This window comes from Pezoporus flaviventris, unplaced genomic scaffold (genome assembly GCF_033815535.1).
Source record: "Pezoporus flaviventris isolate CSIRO_AGI_PZ_B2104156 unplaced genomic scaffold, CSIRO_AGI_Pfla_v1 ptg000021l, whole genome shotgun sequence".
In the NCBI taxonomy this organism is placed as follows: Eukaryota; Metazoa; Chordata; class Aves; order Psittaciformes; family Psittacidae; genus Pezoporus; species Pezoporus flaviventris.
In genome coordinates, this window is record NW_026892569.1 from 4,335,327 (window position 1) to 4,359,086 (window position 23,760).

Consider the following 23,760-nt stretch of genomic DNA (forward strand, 5'->3'; position numbering starts at 1 on the left):
AGAGAGTGACTCCCACCTTGCTAATTACCATTATCACTGAAATGGTAGGGTTTGAGTCATTAGTTCCATGTGCATTTAATTAGAGGAAGGCTGAAATTGGATTTAACTTATTACTTTTTCATGGATCACTTTCTTGTCATCACTTCAAATTGGATTGCAGCCCCAGGTAACTAATTATGAGCGCCACAGGATCAAGAGTGAAAAAAAGGTAATTAGGAATAACACTGTTGGACCCTTGCTGGTAGTCCACTTGTGCTTGGGAAGAAATGAGAGCGGTATTTTGTAGTATTACAGATTAGGGAGTTAAAGGTATGCACTGCAGCTAGGAATCTTGGGAGACTGCCCCCTCCTATAGTGGTTTATATGATGTACAGCTGGGTTGAAGATGTTATAGCGACGTGGTTCCACAATCAGCTCCTTAATACCCAGATTAAACTTGTAAAAGCAACAGATCGGTTGTAGGCATGAGGCATCTCAACAACCGGGCAGTCAGGGTTCTGACGCATGTGGTGACACCAGCGCTGTCGAGGCACTCCTGAGCCATGGTATGGAGCGGTTTAAAGTACAGTGAGCAAGAATTGGTAACAAATTAATGAACATATTAATGATCCAAAAAGATCGTCCATATCCGACAGGGAGACGTATCAGTCGGGAGAGCAGCGGTGAGGTTGATGATGTGTATGTCAGGAATTTAGCTCTCGCTTCTGCAGTGATAAGATCAGGATGTCGCTTCTCTTTTGTTTGCTGGAGAGGTTTCTTTTTGTTTTGCTCTTTGTGGGGAAGGCTTGCTTGGTTTGGCCCCTTTTTTTTCTCCCTTTTTTTTTGATCTCAGCAATAGGATTGCCAAGTTCTTGCTTTCTTCAGAAAATCTTTTAAAACAAATTGTTTTATTTCCATGTGCAGAACAGAGTTCAGAACTGCAAGTAATCAATTTTATTGACACAGTCTGGAAAAAAATGTTGATGAGAGTTCAAGGATGTGAAAAGATTGAAATTTCAAAGTATCCAACACCAAGCATAGGAAAATTTCAGAAGTAGTTTCATTAAGCAAAGAAATCTATTGTGTAAGAGGAAAGTCTGCTCTAGGAGCTAACGATACTACAAGGAGGTTGCAGCAGCTGATTTTTTTTGCCTTTAGAAAAGGAAAAGTTTCTTCATTTCTCATAGTAGTGAATCACAGTTCAAAGCTAGCGCAGTTTCCTTAAGTTGTTTAAAATGGCTTTTAATGCTCTGTTAATGTAGGCAAATATTTGTGACTCAGTGTTGGGTAAGTGATGCTTGCTCATTATTTCCTGATGCAAGCAAAGTGTAGGAAATGATGTGAACACCATGCAGAGATGCTAAATAGACTTAAGAGTAACAAAATTCAGTTACGGAAATTAAGTCGTTCTCATTTACTTGACGTTACAAAATGAATCTAGAGATTAGAAGGTATTACGTTTAATATAGAAAAAAAAAGGAGAATCTCCTTTAATACATCTCAAATTGATTTACATTTTTTATACATAATATTCATCTGTGGTTGAAAAGGGGGCAACCTAAGGTCGAGTGATGTAGTGTTTCCATTTTTCCATATGAGTCTTACTGTGTGTGATAAAAGCAAACTCCTTTATTTTGTCAGTCTGCTGGAATTTCTGATGAAGTGCAGGGGTCACTTTTCTGTCAATTTGAGTAGGCAGCATTTTTGAACTACTGTTTCCCACCCCCCCTTCAAGCCATGGCCCTGATCTGACACACGCATGCACACACACACACACGCTTAGAGTGCTGCAATCTGCAACTTATTAGTGCGCAGTGCTGGAGCCTGTCCAGTGGTTAGAAAATTTCCTGAAGCCTGGAATAACAGCAGTGGGTGCAAGTGCCATCGAACAGAAGTGACAATGAGGGGCAGTCCGGCCTGCCTGGCGAAACGCCCAGGCTGGAAAACCAGCTGAGATAGTCAAATGCAGGAAGATTGACGCGGTGCATCTGGGAAATGCTCAGAAAGTTGGGTTCTTGAAAAAATTACCTTCTGTGATCGTAAGACATCATCTGTTTTCCTACAGAGATTGTTTATAACAGGGTTTTCAAGCACTTGTCAAATAACCAGGAGTTCAGGAAACAGGCTAAAAATCTCTTACCGTTCAGATGAGTCCTGGTGTCGTTGGAAAAAAACAAACTCTTGTCGTAGAGATCTGCAGCTTCCCAAGTCAAAGGGTGCCTGGGAGAAGGAGAAGAGGAAAGCATTAGTGAAAAGCGAGTGCTTGTGGAGCACGGGCTGTAGGTGGGGAAGGTGGGACGCTGGGGTGATGCGCGTAGCGATGTCACTATGGGAGTCGCAAGGTGAAGTCATACCTAGTAACTGGTTTTTGTGTTTCTCTGCTTTTGTTACTTAGCTGTGATATCATAGGCAAAATATTATAAACATATCATGGCTATAGCTTGCTTGTGTAACAAAAGATCAGGAACTTTTATTGAGTTTGTTTTCCTTGTCATATTGTAAAAATTTATTATGTGTACTGTGTATATTAGAAACAGATTTGGGTAATTCTGTCTAAATGAAGTCATCCCAGCTATTTCCAGACTGTCTGTTTTTGGTTGTGAATAATTTTCATACATCAGATGGTTGTCATATTTAGTAGCTCTCTACATTTTAAATAGGACATATCCCATTTTGAACTTCCATGGACTTGAGCCGCCTATAATGCTGAAGGCTGCTTTGTTGCAGGAGTATTTTGAAGTACAGCCTGTGGCAGGGCAGGGCAGAGCTGGACCAGTGCAGGAGGAAGGAGTCCCTCGCCTTTCTGCATCAAAATCACAGATTTTCAACAACTGCATTAGTACTTGTGGCTTTCAGCAGCACGCGCTGGGGAAGAGCTGCCAGATACCTATTTCAGCTTGTCCCTTTGTGTTCACACTTCGCCACAAGTATGTTAGAAAGAAAAAAAACCCCACTAAAGTACTGCGTATTGAAAATCTCCTCCGATAAAAGCAATCTCTTCTCTCAAAGAATGCATGCTTCTTCCTTTCTTAACAGAAGTGTGAAAGAAGTTAATGTTTAAATGTTTAATGTTTAAATTTAAATCATACACACATCTACATAGCAGCTAAGTTACTGTGACTTTCTCATTTTTATATCCTCAAGGCAAAGTTTCTGTAGTCAGCATAGGGAAGCTCTGGTGAGCCTCATGCACTGACCGAATGTGCACTTGGAGAAGCTGCAGTGATGATCACAGAGCAGAATTTTGCCCTAAAACCATAAACTTTGTCAGAAATACTTGAATTGCAGATATTTGGTTAAAAAGAAAGTAAAAAATGAAAAGCAGGGGGAAAAGGGAGAAGGCAGTTTGATCTAGCTTGCTTGAGTGGAGGAGAGCAGCTGTTTGCCTCATGTGCTTGAATCTCTAGAGCTAATATTGAAGTTTCAGGGCAACAAGTGCAACATAACAGAATAAGTAGAAACTAAACCCAGGGAGACAATTGGAAATGCCGCTTGGATGTGGCTTTTGAGCTTGACAGTTTTACAGCTGTGTCGTCTGGTTGGCAAAATATTTTGTGGTGTGTGCAAAGAAGAGGCTGCTGCATTGCTGAAATGTTTTTATTTTCCTGATAAGTGTAATCTGCATTTATAAGTTACTGATCTATTTAAGGTGTAACATTAATGGCACATAATCTCATTTCTTCGAAAGCATAGAAAATGAAAGTAGACTGAAGGCACAAGAAAGAAATGTACTATGTGTCAGGATGAAGTTCGATGAAGCATGGAGAAGATGGAATAGATTATTAAATAAACTTTGAGAGGAGATGGAAAAGGCACCGAAATATCTCATTTTGAAAGGAATTAGTTTACTTGATTATATGCAACTGTATCACACTCAGGAAAGTATAAGACAAATGAAAGCAAAACAAAATTTAATTGAGCTATTATTTTGCAGACTTTGGCTCCGTTTCAGACAGCCTAATCAAATTGCGCTTTGCTCAAATAACTAATGTTAAATGCAGTCTACCAACAGATGTTTAAACAGAGACTAATTGGAAAATCTACATCCTGGGTTTAGCTTGTCTAGCTGAAAAAGTTTTGAGATGCATTTGGAAGCGAGGTGGGAAGATGATGGTTGAAGCTCAGGTAGTGATGGGTGTCAGAGCGCGGTGTAAGGCGGCAGCGGTGCCTCTGCCGGAGCTGCCAAGGTCACCAGTGCCATAGCTTTATACCATCTGGCCCTCAGAAGATTGTCCTCCATCATGTTTTATCATGGGAGTCATGTTGCAGCTCCATAGCTCATGCCAGCAAGCATCAAGTACATAATGTGGTGGAGCACGTGGGCTGAGGGTCTTTAAAGCCTTACATGTGACTATCAAAGCTCAGCACTTTCTTGCCAGTTGTGTCACTTAGGCATTTTTTAAGCAGCAGAGATTCAAATAATACGTTGCTGTGTTTTCAGTTATTAACCTGTGTGGCATATCTCAACATTGAGCCTTTTACGACACATCTGTGCAACCACATGGGCCTCTTGGATGGGTTGCAGCATGGGGTTGAACAGCTTGGGACAGATTTGCCCTGGGTTTAAGTGACAGCTATCCAGGGAGTCTGCTGGAGTTAAGGGATCCCACTGAGCTGGGTATAGCTTCCTACCTCTTATTTTTCTTTCCAATCAGTTTTTCACCAAGTCACTTCAGGCATACCAGGGTGATCAGTCCTGGTTTGCCCAGCAGCATTCCACTGTGATTTCTTGGTCAGGTGTTTGGGTTTGTGCACTTTGTGGCCCATCAAGACCTTGGGCTGATGAGTTGCTCACAATTTCTGTTCCAGGGTTTGAGTGGGGTCACTTTGTGTTGTGCAGGTGCAGTGCACATTTCCGCATTTACTGTGGGAAATGTCTATCCCAAGGACTTCGTTGTCACAGGGAATGGTGTTTTGTTCATTTGGACAACTTTTGTTAAGAAACCGATTTTTTAGCTGTAGATGGAGCAAAAGGCAAATATCAGTAACCCTGGGGAAAAAAAATCCCGTCTGTCATTGGAGAAAGACCCCAGCAACAAGTAGAAATGCTTTGGCTGACTCTTAGTATCTCAGAAACACCCAGAACAAACCTGTTGGGAGATGCCAGCTACCACCAGCCTAGCCTGTTGGTTCATGGCCACATTGCAAATTTAGTAGTTTTAATGTTGTTGGGCTTGCTTGCAAGAATAAATGTGTAAAGAGACCTGTCTGCTGAATGATGGGTCACCGTTGTCACTGTCATGTTAATTGATGAACCTTGCATGTCCATCCCAGCATGAGCTCTGCTTGGGCCAGGGCAGCAGGCTATCTCCCTAAGCTGAGTTGTAACCCATGCCTTTGTTTCGTGTGGTCTTCTTCATAGGATGGTTATGCTGGAATAAGAGTGAGGTCCTAATTGGTAAGCAATGCCCCATCCATGGCAGTGCTCAGGACCAGGTTGGGACGGGGCTTGGAGCAACCTGCTGTAGTGGAACGTATCCCTGCCCATGGCAGGGGGGTTGGAACTGGATGAGCTTTAAGGTCTTTTCAAAACCAAATCACTCTGTGATTCTGTGATCCACAAAGTGTATTAGAGAGGTCCTTCTGGCTCTCAGAAAGGTTTGTCCACTGTTGTCTCAGAGCAGTAGCTCCTCAAGATAGTGCTGGTGTTGTACAGGCTTCGTAGCCAGTATGTAATGGGAGTGTAAAAAAAAAAGATACGCATATATATATATATTTCTAAATGTAACAATTGGAACCCTGCAAAAGACAGATTATATTTTATGGCTTGTAAACATCAGAGTAGATATTTCAGGAGAACTACAGACAGCTGCAATTTTGTGAATGTGCACAAATTACTTGGAAAACAAATATTCCTCTGCCTACACAACTGTATTCACAACCAAGGACCAGAATGCCTTTTGCATGATGCTCAGGCCTTGTTCTGTGAAATATAATAATGCTCAAATGAAGAAAATGTGATTTAAAAGTGAAGTCAGAATTAATACTCGCTGTGAAAACCTGTATTACTGACTGAGGTGCTGGCACAAGAGTGGATAAACCACTTTAGGAAAAATGAGAACTAACTGAGGCATTTATCCATACTCAAATCAAGAGCTGAATGCTCAGACTTCTGTAGTAAGATGAATATGCCTGTATCTTCCAGAGATGCCACATGCTGCCTGTGCAATCCTAGACAGCAAACATTCAGTTGGATTTGATGGTTAGAGGTATGCAGGGCTGTGTCCAGTCCCCTGTGGGGAAGGGGGTGCGAGAAGGAGGTGGGGATATCTTACCTGGCCCTTTCCTTCCCAGTTATCTACACCCCGGTGGATTTGCAGAATGCCACCAAGCTGTTGTTTGCATCTCTTAATTGTGTGCTGGCAGTTCCTTGTTTGTCGGTTTGCTGTGTGATAAGGGGTTTTTACAGGGAAGTATGAGTAACGGGAGAGGAGGCAAAGAAAATCCCCAAAAGTAAAAACAAGGCCAAGCGAGAAGGAGTAAAGCACAAGTTGGCAAGAGCCAAAGGCCTGGCATTGATTTTACTTTCAACTTCTGTGTTTATTCAAAGGCTGTGGATACAGGTTAACTTCCTTTGCTCAATATTTATTGCTGTGTTACTTGTCTTAAACTGGAACAATGAGCACTTTGTTGATAGGGTTAAGAGCCTGTCCCATTTTACTCGGTCTCCTGCATCTCTCTCTCTGTCTGCAGGTTTTAAGCAGTTTATTTTAATTTCAGATTTCCAACCCTCCATCGTGAATTGCTGCTGTGCCACCAGCAGCAACACTTGAGGGACTATTGTTCGTCTGTTCAAAGTGGGGGGAGCACGCAGCAGAGCCCTGAGCGTCTGTGAAACTTGACCTTCCTTGATGGTATTACACCTTGCAGATTCAGAGCAGGATAAACATTTTAAAGGAGAGGGGAAATATCAAATAGGTTATTTTTCATCAGAAAAGGTTGTAGAAATTTCCTGCATGAGAATTAAAAATAGGAGGGCGAAAAAGCCGTGATGGCACTGGTTACCCTTCTGTTTGACAGCCATCAGAGATGCTGTCCAGATCAATTCATAGCAGAGTGAGTATCTCCTTACCATGAACCGCACTAACCCTTGAGCAGACAGCTGAGCAGAAAATCAGTAAAGTCACAGTATGGTGAATGACTTCACTGATTTCACCCTAATTTATTGATGGCAACAATTCTGGTGCCATTAGGAATGGACACATCCTGGGCAGTCTCCCAGTGTTTGGAAGGCACCCCCAAGGTATTGGGGATTTCTATCTGGAATAGAAACATTAATATAATGCAGAACAGAGTTAAGGTTTTTAAATCCTCTCGTCGGCAGCTGGCACTACAAGGGGAGGTATGTTTATGACTTCCATCAGTGTTATTTTTTCACTTGGGCTTGTTGCTTGGAAAGAGTGCTCATTTTGAGTCCTTCACTCAGCTGCATCTACCCAGAAGAAAAACAAACCCGTTTCTCTTCAGAGAGAGCGGGCAGTGGACACATCAGAGCAGCAGGGCCAGCTGCAAAGTTGTGGTGGAGCTTTGTTGCTAATTCTGCAGGAGGGAGCAGAGGGGACCACCCTGTCCTAAAAAAATAAGAGAAGGAAAGGGAAAGAAAAACAGCACAGAAATAGAAAAAACACTTTTCAGTTTGAAACTTTGATTTTGTTGAAGAAAAAGCAAACTGAAAGAAAAAAAGGCAGCAAACAGCCTTACCCTTGCACAGGATGCTAGAATAATTACTGGGGCAGTTTTTCCATCCCTGGTTGCTTTTGCCTCACACCTGTAGGAGGCCCATTCTTGTGCTTCTGTGCTTTGCCACCAGAGTACTTTTATTTGAAAACACGAGGAAATTCAATTTCCTAACACGCTTCTCAAGTCAGGGCAGTTACGGCACTAGAAGAGTTGCAAATGGCTCATGTGTGAACAGTTTAGGATGGAGCTATTCGTACGGGGCCATGCTGAGGTGCGGGAGAAGGAAGGTAATTGTGAATGTTCTTGTGGGGATCTGATTGACAGCTTATTGTCTGCAGGCAGTTGAGTAAAGAATAGGAAATGAGTTAAGTGGAGGGGATCTGGCAGGCTGCAGGCTCTCTTGACAGCAGCTGCTGCACCGAGCAAAGCACCCAGGGCTCAAAACAAGCCCCAGGCAGGGGCATCTGCAGCATCCCCATTTCTAAGGCACCCCCAAAGGGACATCCCCAGCTGGTTCCAAACCTGTGTGAGGTGAGGCTGTGTCTTGTTTGCTGCTGCTCGGTCATGCAGGGTGCCTCCAGTGGTCTCATCCCCAGGGTCTATGTGTTGGGGTGACCCCAGCTTGTGTGTTACTTGCGATGGGGTCCCACAGTGCTGGGGGAGATGCCCATGGTCCATAAGCAGAACGAGAGAAGGGAGCGTCTTCTCACTGACTCAATAGTTTTGTTGACACGAGGCCTCTTTGGCAGTTTTACAGTATCCTGAGGTCTGGGGGCAGTTGCATGTGGTTTGATGTTTTCATTATCCCACCTCTTCCTCCAGAGTGATGCATGCCCTTGAGTCCAAGTGCCCGTGAGAAGCCCAATGAGCAGTTAAATGTTATAGAACTGCATGTGCTAAAGGTAGAAATATTAAAAACAAATACTCCCCCAAAATCTCACTGTCTGCAAGGTTTTTTTTTAATCTCCTTGACTATGTGCATTTAAAAACAAAAAATAAATCCCAGCTTTGCATTGTTAGCGTAGGCTTCTGAGCCAGATTGTACTACAGAGCACACTGATGTTGTCTTCCCCTGAGGTATGGAAAGATCTATGTGTGCTAAGCAGGTGTTTTCGTTTGTTTAATTGGAGCTGAGTTTAGCACAGTATTACAGATAAATGAATTACACATGTTCAGTAATTCATAGAAAGTGATCGTTGTTTTGCTTAGGCACTTGTCTTCGCATCCAGGTTAGCAGAGATAGCGTGCTGGGGAACGTGGACAACAGGCTTTGGAAAACAGAACCGGCATGTACTCGAGGAGTCTGGTTGCTAAAACAGCAATAACTATTTTGTCTTCGTTTAAATCGTGCCATTTTAAATTTAAATAGTATCCTGTTTTGACAAACTACAGAACCAGAGGTCTGAAAAAGAAGTGCACAAGGCCTGTGTCAATAGTCGGTGGCATCTTTGGGCAAAGCTTTGGGGTGACACATGTTGGCACCAGGGATGGAGAGACCTGGGAATCACCCAGAGGGCTCCAGGGTTCTCGTGGCATGCTGCACCCAGAGCTTGGCAAGACGATGATTGATTTGCTTCTACCAGTGTTTTTTTACTTATTATTGGGGCTTTTTCCATCTTTTTAACTGGGCTTCCCAATCTAAAGCTTCACCCCTGCCTTGCAGAGGCACACAGGTGCCTCCTGCCCCCCATCATCACTCACAGATCCCACAGCATAAGGATGGGATGTGGGGATCCCAGGAAAGCCTCCCTGGTGGGACCAGCCAAAGAGCACCAAGTGAGAGCCCACAGGGCAGCTCAGAGGTGCTGCCTTTCAAGGGACAAGCAAAACTGGTCGCTTCTTACAGCTTCTCTTTGGTTTTGAGTAGTCCCAGCCCTTGGCCAGCTTCCAAAAGGATAATTCAACTTACCCAGATTTCCTCTGCAGATTCAATTGTAAACTATTTTCTCGCTCTCTCCTGCCAGTGTTGTATATAACTGTGCTGCGCAGCATTAAACAACTGTCACGTGCAGCTCCAGAGCCTGTGGAGCTTTAGGCACAGAAGGTAAAAGCTTGTATTAGAACTTGTGCTGAACTTTAGAGGAAGTGTTGTTTGTGCCTTTTCAGTTCATAAAGTACTTTGGAACAAGCTTTTGGATTACAGGGGTGGTTGGTGTGTAAGTCACTGTTGTTAGCAGGCGATGCCAGCACTTGAGGCTGATTGTGAAAAGTGATTTATTCAGGGACATTCTCTCTCATGGATGTCCTCATCTTCAAGCCTTCTATAATTGAAATTAAGGCTGTTTAGCTGCATTCATGTAGGAATTTGTTAATGCACCACCGGTAGAGCTACTGTGTGTATTCCTTCCTTTCCACCAGCAACAGCTTCCCACCAGCTTCCTGCCAGATCCCTCCCCTCCATGGACTACAGAAGAAGGGTCTTGTACGGCAAGAGCTACACTGATGTTAAAAACCAACAGTCCTTACCCATATGGGTACCCTGATAAAGCTGTGACTAGCAAAGCCTGCATCCTAGGATATGATGCAGGCAGCAGGTCTTGGTGTGGCGGTGTGGCTTTCTAAAGGAAGCCAAAGGCACGTGGGGAAATGATGTGTGATCTGGGAAGTGCTCCTGCATCCTCCGGGTTAAATGGAGCCACCACAGTAAATCACAGTTGAAAGTGAGTTGGAAGCTTTTAAAACTCTTACTTGTTTGAGGCTTTTCCTGCTGCACGAGTCAGTATGGGGTTGTTCTGCAGGAGGCTCCTGGGAATTAATGTGTGTCCAAACCCAGCAGCAATCTCGGAAGGGTTGTGGCTGTGTAATCTATAAACTTTTAATGACATATATAGCTGAGTAAATAGCTTGAAATCTCTTTAAACTCTTTGTTCACGAATGCATGTTAGAAAGTGCCCATCCCTAATGCAAACACACACCCACTCACCCCTTTCCTTCCCTTCCTTCCTTTCTTCCTCTCCTTCCTCTTCTTCTTTTTATTCCTTTCCTTATGTTAAAATGGGCATTTTACACCCATTTCTAGTAAGGCTTTGGCTCATGGCATCCTTCCTTGTGCTGGGAGCTGTGCTGAGAGCTCCCCATGGGGCTGGCCCAGCCGGGGGCTTGGCTGCACCACCAACCCCTTTGCTCTGCCCTCCTCCAGCACGTCTGGTGTCAGAGGATCAGCAGAAGCTATTGCCTGTGTCTGGGTTTCCCACTCAACGTGCAGCCCATTTGGGAGGCTGATTCTGCCGCTTCAAACACTAATGAGATGCAAATTGTTTGTGATGCTGCCTTACTAAATGTATTGTAATTTTAAAATCATTTGCTTGTTAATTGTATTTAAATAGCTGCCACTTAGACAAGCAGAAAGTTTCCGGGAAGATAAATTGTTTTTTTAATTTTTGCTGTGTTTGAAGGCAGCCCTGATGACTTCCCTCGGCTGCTTTGGTACTGTACTTTCCAAATGGAAGCGTGCCCTGGTCCTCACTTGCCTCCTGGTCCTCACTGTTTCACCCACAGAAGAAATACTCACTCTGTTCCATTTCTGCTATGAAGCAGAAACATTTCTGAAGTCCCTTAGGAAGGTAATAGAGCAGGGTGGCTTGGGAGGTTTAGAGTGGAGGCAGCTTATTTCCCCTTCTGTTCTGCCAAGTTGGATCAGCCTAGGTCAGATGTTGGGCTGTGTGAGATGTGGATGCGGACACCCAAGTGCAGATGGGATTTGAAAGGATCCCAAGGATTTGGGGGGCGCTTACATCTTTGGAGCCCTTTGAAATTCCCAGCCCGTTTCTATGTTAATGTATGTCTGCTGTGTCACTGAGGCAAGGTCACCTGTCCTCAGCACCTGCAAGGCTCTGCCTTCTGCGTGTTGAAATAAATGGCAAAGTTTCTTTTGGCTCTGGCCGAGCAATATGAGGTCCCTGTTGACCTCAGTTCAGCTTTGGTTTAGAGCTGATTTTGATCCTACATCATTGCTAGCTTTGGCATGGAGCAAGCTCATTTGTATTTTATTTGTATTTTAAATGCCATCCTTGAATATGAAAAGTAGTATTTCCATATTGGTTCATTTTGTTCTTGCATGTGCTGGTGGGTCCCACCCTGCCTGTGCTCTTGACTGGTTTTCCACCTCCTCCGTGCTTAGCGCTGGACCCTCATTTCAGTTCTGCCTCATTTTTCCAGTGGCATTTCATATTTCCTTTGTTTTCTATTTGCATCTTTGTTGTATAGCAGGATCAGTAATAATAGTTAATAATTAGCAGCTCAATAGCACTCTTCACCTTCAAAGCAATTTTAGGCATTAAATCACTGCAGCTCCGCTGGCAATATTACAATATTGACTTGTTACCACTGTCACAGAGGCGGCAAAAGCTGCATTTTTATGGAGGCCAAAATGGGGTCATTTTTTTAGAGTATAAAATTGGCAAAAAATAAATTTTTCTTCTGGGCTGACATTTCCTTTGCCGAATTTCAGCATAGAGCCAGTTTTAAAAGCTGAGTAATAAACACCTGAAAAGTTCTGGTTTATAATGGCAGTGCCGAGAAGCCATTAAAGGAATGGCTCTGCTCTAACACAAGAAAAAAACCCTCTTAAGTTGTTGAAAAACCTGTAAAAGCTGGACAGGGGCTGAGCAAATGCCAGCTTTTCCTTGGGTGGAGAGATGTAAAGTGAACCTTGCAGAGACTGGCAGCATAGGAGTGTCCCTCCTCTGTGATGGGGAAATGGTACTTCTCCAGGCATGCAGTGGAGCTAGATAAGCATCCTGTCCCAGATGAGCATCTCTCCAGGTCTCTCGAGCCACAGAGACAAGGAAGAATGATGGGGATGGAGTTCCAGGGAAACAGAGAGCAGAATTTGGGACAACAGGGAACGCCTGGAGCAAGGGAAGGATGGAGAGATGCAAGGCAGCAGAGGGGGGCACACACATGGTCCGCAGCAACCTGGAGGGAGACATGACCGGCAAGAAGCCCTGCTTGACAGGTTTTCTCCTGGGCCCAAAGGGTGTATTTCTGCATGGATTGTGGAGGCAAGAGAGGGCAGCTCTGTTTCCTTCTCCCTGTGACCTGTGGTTTGCTGGCAAACGCCACATCCCGGACGAGCACCGACGTGCAGATGGCTGAGAGCAGGGTATCAAAACCCTCATCCTTATGGCAGCACACAGCCCATGGCCAGGTCAGAGCCACTGCCCTTCCTAGCACAGGGTCTGCTGGCGGACGGTGCCGCTGGGAAGCTGAGCTGTAAGAGCACTGTAGTAAAACAGCAAATTGACCAGTAAAAGAAATCAGTAAATGAAGGGAACAGCTATTAATGTGCCAAGCCAAGATGTGTAATTATACCCTAGGACTTTTCCAAACTAATACATGTTAAAGGTGTAAACCTATTAAAGGAGAGATTTTTCTGTACAGGGAACTTATGTAGATAGAAGGATTTACACTGTATTTTATTCTTGTATTATAAGGTATAAGGAACATTTGAGCAAATCCAGTCATTCCTATTATTACAATATCATACGTTTTCCATACCATTTTATGCGGTTCTTCAAAAACTTTGGCACTAATTCTCTTTATATTGTTAGGAATTTTCTTTTAAAAACAGAATTCTTTTTCTCAAATAGTTAATTAGATTTTGAACTTCAAATACAGTACTGATTTTTTTTTTCCTCCCAAGAATAGGGGTGTTAGATCCATTGTGCTGGCCAAATTACAGTTTGGATAGTTACATTCTCTCTGCTTAATCACCCTGCAATTTCATTCGAGTGAAGGATTTGGTGCCTCAGGTGTCCTGAATTCCTCCAGAGCTCTGTATGCCGAAGTTGCTGCCACCATCCACCCCAGAAGTGGCTGCATTTAACGGCAGAGAATTGTCATCTCCTTCCAGCGATTAAATACATGTTTCACTTGCAGAGATGGATTTTTGTAGTAGTCCTCTGTTGTTACACTTTGCAGTGAGCTCTTGCTTTTCCAGCCCAAGCAGCACTGCCCCAAGTCTTCAGGCACATCTGAGGAATTTCTCTTGCTATAGGAAGGCAAATTTGTTTTAAGGGACCCCAGAAAAAATCCTTTATTTGCTTGTTCACCCTTTGCCATGTGAAGGAGTGGGTCCTGGCTGCCCCACTACATCCGCTCCTAGCATGGAGAACTGCTACTGCTCAGCATCATCTTTTTTTCTTGTGCCTCAGGGGGGTAAAAAGGGTTGGGATAAGGGGCAGCTGGATTTGGGTAGGAAACATCTGTAGGTCATAACCCTTGCTTACTGACAGGAGCCCCCTTTGCCCAGGGAAGGGAAGCAGGAGGGGAAGACCCTGTCCTTGAGTTCAGATCGGGCCCTGTTTATCTGGGAAGAAGTGATGGACTGTGGCGTTGTGCTGTGAAGGGCCCGAGTGGAAGTACAAAGGAAAACCCCAAAGCACACACTGAGCCCTGCTTAGTGCCACACAAAGGACTCTGAGCCGGTTGGATGACCCCAAGGGATCCAAGAGCAAAGTCCTATAGCTGGGGTGTTTGCTTAGCCTGTGCGGCTGGCTGTTTCTCGCCCGTGTGAAACCAGATGTGCACCATCAAAATGACTGACATGGCCAAAGGCCGGGGGTGGCTGTGCCAAAGCTGGGTCTCCTCCTGCCCTGCAGTGTGCTGCCTGCTGCTTCTTCTTTCTGTATCCCTGGCCTGCCAGCGTGAGGAGATGCTTCTGACCCAGAGACAGCAGGAAGGAGGAAGAGAAGGTCCCTGTGTGCAGGGTGGTGTTGCCAGGAGGCATCCCTCACCATGGCCTGCTTCCAAAACAGCTTCTTATCCATGTAGCGGGGAACTTGGGATGGTAAGCTTTAATAGCTCCTCGTGGTAGTTCATGCTTGCAGGAAGCGTACCTTGCGAGTCCAGTATGGCAACCAGAGATCATCTCAGAGGGCTCCTCTGCATCTTCGCGCCAGCACTAAGCCTTCTTGGCTTGAGCAGCTCTGCAAATTGCACCATTCTGCTGCTTTTTGGCATTTCAGAGGTGCATTTGATTGCTGGGGCTGTGTTGCCACCCACTCCTAGCAGAAGCAGAGGTCCCAGAGCTGCTTTCAAACTCTTTCCCCGTGCAGCGTGAGCAGCATTTCTGTGCGCCCCTTTCTCACTATGAGGGCTGTTGCCTAAACACCTCTTTAGGAAACAATTTGAGTTGTTTTGTTGCATGTACAAAGTTGACTGTTTTCATATTTAAGGAAGAGATGAGCAAAAGCTCTTCCCATGGCTGCTGCCTTTAGAAAACTTAAAAATAGCTTTTGAATGTTGGAGGGAAACTTGGAACCGTGCGCCAGCTAAATATACTGGATCATGGAACCTTGGGGACCATTGAAATGAGAACAGTGGCCCATTACTGCTAAGAAGGTGTTTTATTGAAAATACACCGACATGTGTTCCCAACAGAGTAAGTAAAAGACGGCGAGATGCCCAGGGGTGATGCAGGTTATTCTCTCAGATGAGCCAGAATATATAGTTTAGCGCTCTTGGGCTGCCTGCGAAATGTTTTTTTTTACACAAAGAGGCTCATATTTAATCCAGTTTATTTTCATTTAAATCTGTGGTGAAATCCGTGTGTATGTAGGGGTGTAGGTATGTAAGTTGTTGTGGAAGTAGGCATGTTTTTTCCGAAGGGGATTCTTTGCAGTGAGAAGCATTAGTCTCCCGATGATAGAAGCACATTACCAGGAGAGGGCAGTGCGTCTAACCCGGGATCTCCCACCAGCTCTCCCCACACCAGCCCCAGGCCAGGGTGATGCACCTCAAAATGCAAAGCTGGGAGCACTGGGGCTGCACCAGCCCACAGCACCCCAGTGCCTGCACAGCCCAGGCAGCAGGAGATAGTCTGTCGGGGTGGCTGGTTAATCCTTAACAGGCAAAAATGTGTTTGATTGACATTTGTTTTGTTGATGTTTCATTCTGTGGGTTTTTTTTTCTTACCATGGCAACTTTAACATCATGACAAAACACCTACTTTTCCTCTCGGAGCCATCGCTGTTGTCATGCCCAGTGGGTTATTTTGGTAGACAGGGTTTGTTCTTTTCAAGTGGAGGTGTTGCCATCTCCTACCAGATACCACCTCCAGGCTTTCCACCCCTAAGAAGGTTTTTCTGTGTGTAAATGTTGTGTTTCAGTGCATGGCAAAAAAAAATGGAGTTTTAATGGAAACTGCAGCATTTCCTCTACTGTATGTGACACAAATGCTATCTCACATAATTAAGGAAAGTAACTGAGAACAGTTAGTGGTGATTACCTTTCAATATACTGTGTACTTTGGGGCAGAAAAATAAATTATGAATAATGCCCAGGCATACTTGGAACAATTTGCACACTGTGCTATGAGTGATGCAGACCTGCTGGTAGAAGAGTGTGCTAATAAATTTTACTTTGTGGCGGAAACAAGAGATTACAGTTTATTAGGAAAGGAGATGGCAATTTATTAAGATCAATCAAATATGAATGTAGAGCCAAAATGTTGCCATTTTTATTTATTTATCTGGAAGCATGGGGGGGTGCAATTACATGAAATTTGTTGTTTACCTGGGATGTTTGATTCATTATTAATATTTTTATGTTTAGAGGGAACCATAATTTTGCTGAAATGTCTTCCATAACTCCTGCACAATCATATTCATAACTCACCTGAATGTTGACACATCCTGCTGTGTATATATAAATTAACTAGTAACACTGGCATTATAAAATGATGCATTAAATGAAGATGTGAATGGTAATTTAAAGCATGCCATGAAGTGAAATTTAAACCATTGTACAACACTGGGGGGATTTAAAGAGCCTTCTTCATGCAGAATTTGCAGGGGCAATAAGGAAAATGACAGTTTCACATCAGAAAAAGAAGAACAACAGGGACATAAGCATTACTGAAATGTTAATTGCTTTGGTGTTCTGTTTTGTTAGGCATCAACAGCCTAAAAGTCACTTTTCTGCCTGAAGATATTTTACCATGAGGGGCATTAGCTGAGAGTATTAAAAATGACCCCCCAAAAAAATGTTTACTTTGTCCTTTTTCTCAGCACTTTGTGGGTAATAAGTTTCACTGTTTCCTGTTTAGTCAGTTGTTTTCTCCATTTGTTTTCATAGGTCTTTCAAACAGCAACAAGGGAAACTGAAGCATTCTCAAAACAGGAAAATGTGATTTAACCCCACAGAAATGGGCCTGGGGATCCAGGAGTGGGAATAGGATCGGAGGCAGCTTTTTCCCTCAGAAATGCAAACTGCAGCTTGCTTTTAAACAGGCCCACAGCTCTAAACAGTACTGAGCAGTGTAATTTGGCACTTGCCTCTGCTGTGGTGTTGGCTCCAGTTGGGGGGGGAGTGGGCTCCTCTGTGCTGGTAATTCACCAGAATTACTCCCAGATTGGTACTCAGGAAGCAGGGCACAGGATTTGGCTCACCATGCACTACCAGAGAGCGAAGTGGGACCTATTTGCCTGCCCAGGGAAACATCCCGAGGACAGGAACAGATGAATTGAGTTGGGTTGAAATAGGCCCATACTGGGACTAGACGTGTAACTTCCTGGTCTGGGGCAGGTTAACTCTGGTGAGTGGAGGTTGTGCCATGTGGGTATCTTGTCTGATCTGTCTTTTTGCCCTGCCCTGCAGGCAGATGAGGCTTTTCTATAGGCAAGACCATGGCCTCTGCATGGATGAGTACCTGCAGAAGCCTTTGAAGAAAGTGTACATGTAAAATAATGGCATAAAAAAAACCCAAACGTTAATTCCCTTGTATTTCTCTTCATTGTAGCTCATAATCTGTTCCTCTTGCTTGAACCTTAGAGCCTAGGATCTAGTGCTTATTTTCTCTCACTGAGGTATTGATACCACCACTTAATATGGATCAGATCTTTAGGTGCCAAATAGCCACCTAGTCTGCCATGCTCATTGCCAGTTATTTTGAATTTATTACTTTATGTGTTCTGTTTTGAACATCCCTGTCTGATTGTCTCGGTCGGTGATGACTCTCTGTAATTGAATGGAATTAAAGTGGGAGTTTATGGTTCTTCTTGGTCTGTTAAAATATTTTGCTGGCTTAGAAATGCCTTATATTTTATGATGACCTTACTTAACAAGTGCTACCATCTCTGTTACTGAGGGAGTAGACTTGAGGTTTTTAGCCCACAGCAGATGCTGGCTGAGCTTGCAGGTATGAAGCTTTTATATGAAAGGGCATAAAATGCTTTAAAAATACAGCTTGCAGGTTCCATGGCCAGCGCTCAGTGCTTAGACAGCACCTTTCATTTTCGAAGTGTTTCGCAAATATGGGCCTATAAGAGATCCTGAAATGAGTAGTATTGTCCCCGTTTTGCAGATAAGGAGGTAGAAATGTTGAGGCTATTGACTGCCTTTGAAATGGTGAGCATGCAGGCAATTCCAGAGCCAGGGTCCAGATGTCACAAACTGAGCTCTTGGAGAGAGATGCATCCTCAATGTGATAGACACACACAAAAAAGGAATTTCTAGGTGACTTGCCCAAGGCTGGGGAGAATTGTCAGTGCCAGAGCCAGGACTATGCTCTAGCTTTGCATCTAGCTCGCAGCCTTGTGCTTGCATTGCCACATTCCACTTTTTCTCTGTCCCTGGAAATAAGAGAAATGCTTTGAACAAAGCGTTAGGCTTCATAGAGCCCTCTTTTTTAGCAAATATAGTAAGCCAGAGCTAGGTCCAGAGGTGTGTGATCAGCTGCTGTTAAGGGCAGAAAGAGGGCACTGCTCTTCAGTTGAGCTGCATGTACCTGGATATGGCTGTTGGGAAATAAGAATTGAAGATGTGACTTAATAGGATTGAGGGTCGTGTGTGGGTGAGAAGTTTGTGCTGAGAAAGTTAAGACAGAGCAGAAGATTTCCAAACTGGGGTCTGTGGAGCATCCTATGAGTGGTCTGCAGAGACTGCCCAGGCACACAACCCGTACCTTGTTTCAGCTGCAAAGTTAGTGAGTGTTGAATGCACAGAGCCATTTCCCATCGCCGTCAGAGCGGCTGGGGATCCTGCCAGTGATGCTCTTAGGAAATGCAGCGGGGAGGAGGAGGAGGTGGTCCGCGAGAGAAACTGCTGAAAAGTTTAAGTCTGTGTATTCTGTAATATATTCCCCAAAGCAACCCGAGTTCCTCGAGGTAACTTTGAAGTCCAGGACAGGAAGGATTCTCTTAAGCACAGGCGATAATTATTACTGCCTCACGGCATGCGTTACCCGTTTATGCTACTGCTGGGCGTCCGGCGTGTTGCGGTGTGTGCGTGTTTCTTTGCTTGACGCTGCGTACGCACAGTACTTACTCACACCGGCTGCTCCCGTGCCCCGCGTGTGCTGACCCGCTCAGTGCGTGTGTGCCCCTTTAAGAGGCAGGCGCTCTCTGATTCATGTAGGCTGTTTCTGGCAGATTTAGGGTCTTGCAAAAGATGCCCTTAGTCCCTTATTAAATATTCATAAGAGGGTGGGGTCACATTTTTGTGACCTGAAAAAAATCCCATTAATAAATTTGTTATCTCACACAAAAACACTTTAGGGTGGAAGGCAATCCGTATCGCTTCCCATTTAACATCAGATCACAAGTTGTCAGTAAATTGGGTCCTTTGTCTTTGCTTCTTGTGAGGTTCTTCAGCGGCATAACTAATGGGGCCATTGTCTGACAGCCCTGACTCCTGCGAGCGGAGCAGGCGCTGCCTGGGAACCCTGTCAGGGCGGCTTCTGTCTTACACTTACTCGCGCTTAAAGTAACTATCCGCGTTAGTTTTGCCTTCAGAAAGTAGGTGAAAACGAAATTGAAATAGCAGGAGAGATTTTAGCAAGCATCCACTACGAAGTGGATAGTAGCGTTTGGGGCAGATGGGTTACGGGAACCGCACAGTGCCTGGTGAGAGGCTGTCAGGAGACTCTGCGATGAAGTGTGGGGGCCCAGGGAAAGTGTTTTCCTTGCTGTCGTCCGTGTGCGAGTGACACAACACCGCTGATCCCCCGTTACGGAGGGGCCTTGCTCCAACGGAACGGGACGGCTCGTCCGCCTCAGGGAGCAGGGCGCTGAGGGTCCGGCCTGGAACACGGGGTGCAGCTGAGGGCTGTCATGGGGCCGGCTCCTTGCGGGGACCAAGGGGCCGGCGTCCACCGCCGGCCGGGCTCGGAGTCCAGTTCGACACTATCTCCTGTTAGAGGCATCGTGTTGCTTTTTTATCATTACTTCTGTTCCCTGGCACTGAAATCCCGAGCTGTCGGGAAGGCAGGAGGGGACCAAGAGCCACTTTCCAGGGGAGAAGGGAAAGTTCTAGCGGCAGGAGGGAGAGCTTCTCCCTTAGAGCTGCGGGGCGCTCGCACCCACACACCGCGCCTGAGGCGGCTGCAGCCGCACTTTCCCCCCGCCGAGCACAGTTACTGGGGGGACGGACGGGGTTTGATCGCTCTCTCGGCGCGGCGCGGGCCGGGTCGCTCAGAGGCCGCTCGGTGCCGCCGCGGGGGGGGGGGGGTAAGGGTGTGGGCTGTAAGGGGGGGGGGGGGCCGGACCCGCGGGGCGCCCCGTTCCGGGGCGGGGTGTGCGCGGCGGCGCAGGGCGGGGCCGCGCGGGTGGCGGCGCGGCGCGGCAGCCCGCGAGCAGCGCGCACCGGCACTCCGCCCGCGCCCGCGGAGGCTCCGCACCGCTCGGCTCCGCACCGCCCCGCCAGCCCGCTCCATGGCCCGGCGCGCCGCACGCCGCCCGCCGCCGCCCAGGTGGGTGCCTTACGCGGGAACGGGGTAAAGGTGGGGGGAGGCCCGCTCCTGGAGCGGGGAGGTTGGGAAAGCCACAGCGATGCTCCAGCCCGCTGCTGCCGGAGGAGGGGGTGCGGCGTGCGCGCCTCGCAACTTGCGGAGGGCTTGGAGAAGTGGTTGGGTTTGTTCCGTGCGCTGCCCGTCTTTTGTTCTGACAGTTGGGGTGCGCGGCGCTGCCCCGGCAGCTCCTACTTGAGCGGTGTAGTTTGGAAGAGGAGCGAGGGAGGAGGGAAAGTGCACAGAGCCGGTAAAACACTTTGTCAGGCTTAAATGTCAGGAACCGGGGTTGCTGAATGGATTCGCCACTCAATTTACCGGGGGAAATTAAGTGAGTGAGCTTTGGTTTTGACATTGACTAGTGTTATGAACCCCGGTGAAATAAATGTAACGGGATCTAAACGTAACCGAGTTAAGTGTCAACCCTGCGAGCCAGTATTTCAGGGCAAATGAGATGATTTTTCGAGGGTGGTGGGGAGGAGGGAACCCTTAGGAAGTGGGTGGTAAGTTTAGAGCAAAGTGCATATACACTCTTCCTCTTTGGAATTAACTCCTTCTAAGCCAGCTTGTTTTACAAAACGCGGAGGGTTTCCCGTCTCCCTGGTGCTGGCGGTGGGGAGAAGCCACTCGGTCGCAGGACACGGTCCCCTAGGTGCATATGCTGGCCTTTGGAGCGCTGCCATTTCAGATTTTCAAATAAAAACAAGTTTGGTGGCAGGAAATGTGAATCATTCGGGGTGACCAAGATCTGTTTATGAAAACGAAATGGTTGGGCTTACTTTAGCAACGAGTGTTGAACTGGTAACTGCGGTAAATCCCTAAAGTTTATTTCTAATAAAAAGTGACTTATGCAGGCTCATTTGCCTTTTTATAAATAAACTGAAATGTTAAAATCTTTTATGTGTGGAGCAGAGCTGCTTTTCATGCCTGATGCTCCCGGGCCTGATCCTGGACTGACTTGGGCATGTGCAATAGCAGCGACAGGAGAGGAGTCGCTTTCCCTCTTGCCCTGAAGCAGTAGGCACTCCTCTTGCTAAATTAATATTTGCTGGACTGGCCCCCTCAGAAGTGTGTTTACTGTGCAGAGCTTTCAGGCATGTTACACACCTTTACATCCAGTTAAAAAGCAATTTTGTTTGCTCCCAGCTCTGTTAAAAGTCACGGCTAAAATACGTGTTTATATGTGAGCATGTCATTAGAGCGTCCTTCTGCCTGGTTAAGAAATGGCTTTTGTTGATTGTGTATTTATTGCAGTAGCAGCCTAGGAAGTCACTAAAAGCAGGCACTCTCCTCACAGCCAGCGGAAAATCTGCTGTCAGAGGGCTTTCCATGATCATCTGCTTCCAAAAAGTCCCATTGATAAGGCAGTAGAGATGAAATCCAAATCCTGCCTTGTCAGAGTAGCTGCCTTGGCCTGGACTGTGATAGAGCTGAACTGCAAACTGATTGGCCTGACACTTTATAATCAAAGTTGATTTATTGTTCATTAGTAGTGCATTAGCCCTTTCAGGCAAGACAGTTACTTGTGTAGTGGCCTGTCAAACAAAAGACTGCTAGCACCTGTCAGTTTTAAACCGTGAGATAAGCAAGCAGATATTAAGATAATGCAAATAGAAATACATTGGAATGAGGTAAAGTTCTAGTAATTTCCCTGTAAGAAGTACTGTTTTATTTAACGTTTAGCGGGGAGAGGAATTGGACTGTAGAGTGAGGGGGTTTCCTGCACCAGGAGGAGAAGGCATCTGTGATGAGCTGGGTGTGCGGTTTCAGAGCACCTCCGAGGTGAGGAGGCAGCTGGGGCAGATAATGAATTGGGAAGAGGCAGTTGCTGGTACAGAAGATGTGAATGCTATTCTGTAGTCTTAATTGCGTTTGATTTTGGTTTTAGTGTGAGAGCGAGATCGAGGCACTTTCCTTGTTTTGTCCCTGACTCCTTCCTCCTCTTCCCAATGGACAGATGTCATGAAATGATGCTCTTACTGGCAGGGGTTAATGATATGAAAACTTGATGACATCACGGCAGAGCTGTGCGAATGTCAAAATACATCTGCTGCCATATTCAGACATATTGCTCTCCCTCCTCTCCCCCTGTATCAGCTCCCCTCCCCTTCTCAGAAGGGAATGATCTCATGACATAAAACAGAAAACAACACAAGTGTCAAAAGAAAACAAAATTAGTGAACTTTTGTCTGCCACCATAGAAACGAGGATTAACTTATGTTATTCCAGAGCGTGGAATGGCGACTATCTGCATGAGGATATATAGTGTATTGTCTTGTGTGAATTTTCATTTGACAGGGATTTTGGAGGCTGTGATCTTAATTAAATCTCAACTGACTCAAATAATGCATCTAAAGGCATGCAGTGTTGCGTAACCTTGCTGAGTTGGTAAACCATAAATCATCAGAAAGCTTATGATAGGAAGGGCTGCTTTGAAATATTTTTTTGTTTGCTACAGTTGTTTTTTTTTCTCTTGGTCTTGTTTAACATACACTTTGCTGTGCTGTGCCATTGTGGCCTCCCTTTTCTGAGCAGCGCTGGTTTTGCTTAAAGAAAAAGAAAAGCTTTGAGACGTGCTCTGACCAGTCAGTCAGCTGAACTAAAGTCATAAATATCATGGGATTGACAGGGAAGAAATGAAATCCCAGCGCTGTCTTTCTGAGCATCTCGCTGCTCATGGGGAAGTGTTGGTGCCTCGCGTTCTTCCACAGCTGGATGAGCCCTCTACACGTTCTACAAGTGTAACTCGTAGCCCCACACTGACATTTATGCTGGGGTGTAAATAGTTATCAGACACCATGGCAGAGTCATATCGCCCCGGGGTTGTAATGGGTCACAGATGGATTATTGCACTAATGGACAGTGGGCTTTGACGTCTGTGCCTGTTGGGGTGCTTTTAGTTGTGTGCAAGGAAGAAAAGGGTTGCAACAGTTGTGTGGGGAAGGTGAAAGGGGATTTTTAGGTGTTGAAAATGATGTAGAGCAGTCAAGAGTGATTTCTTACGTACCATTTTAGCCTAGCGATGCTCAAGCACTGATGGTGCTTGAGAATCACATTGGGTTTAGAACAGTGCAGCTAAACAAATTCCTATTTCAGTGTAACATGCTTTGGTTTCTGTGTTTGTGATTGCGTGCCCTGGGCAGCTGAAGGAAGGTAAGGGGAGAAGGATTTTTGTATTCAAAAGTTGAAGGAGTTGCAGAGCTCTTGTGCTTTTCTTGCTCTGTATTTCATAGTCATTTTAGAGCTGCTGGAGAGAGAACTGAGCTGGAAGGACGCAGCACTAGGATTTACTTTATGCAAAGGTTTCCTGGTAGCAAGATGACTTACTGATGTTGTTTTCTCCCCTCTCTGCTAGGGAAAAGTGGTAGCAAGGG

At 45.6% G+C, this 23,760-nt stretch overlaps 1 protein-coding gene across 20 annotated transcripts in view; it reads left to right on the plus strand.

Annotated features, from left to right (window-relative positions):
* FOXP1 (forkhead box P1) overlaps window positions 1-23,760 on the plus strand; it is a 387,372-nt gene that overhangs the window by 280,255 nt on the left and 83,357 nt on the right. Inside the window, exon 1 of one of the 20 annotated variants that reach the window (XM_061455745.1) lies at window positions 20,217-20,350. The exons of the other annotated variants lie outside the window; for them this stretch is intronic. The gene's annotated coding sequence lies outside the window, so the exon portion shown is untranslated. Of the gene's footprint in view, window positions 1-20,216; window positions 20,351-23,760 lie in introns of those variants that run through there. 20 annotated transcript variants of the gene reach the window in all.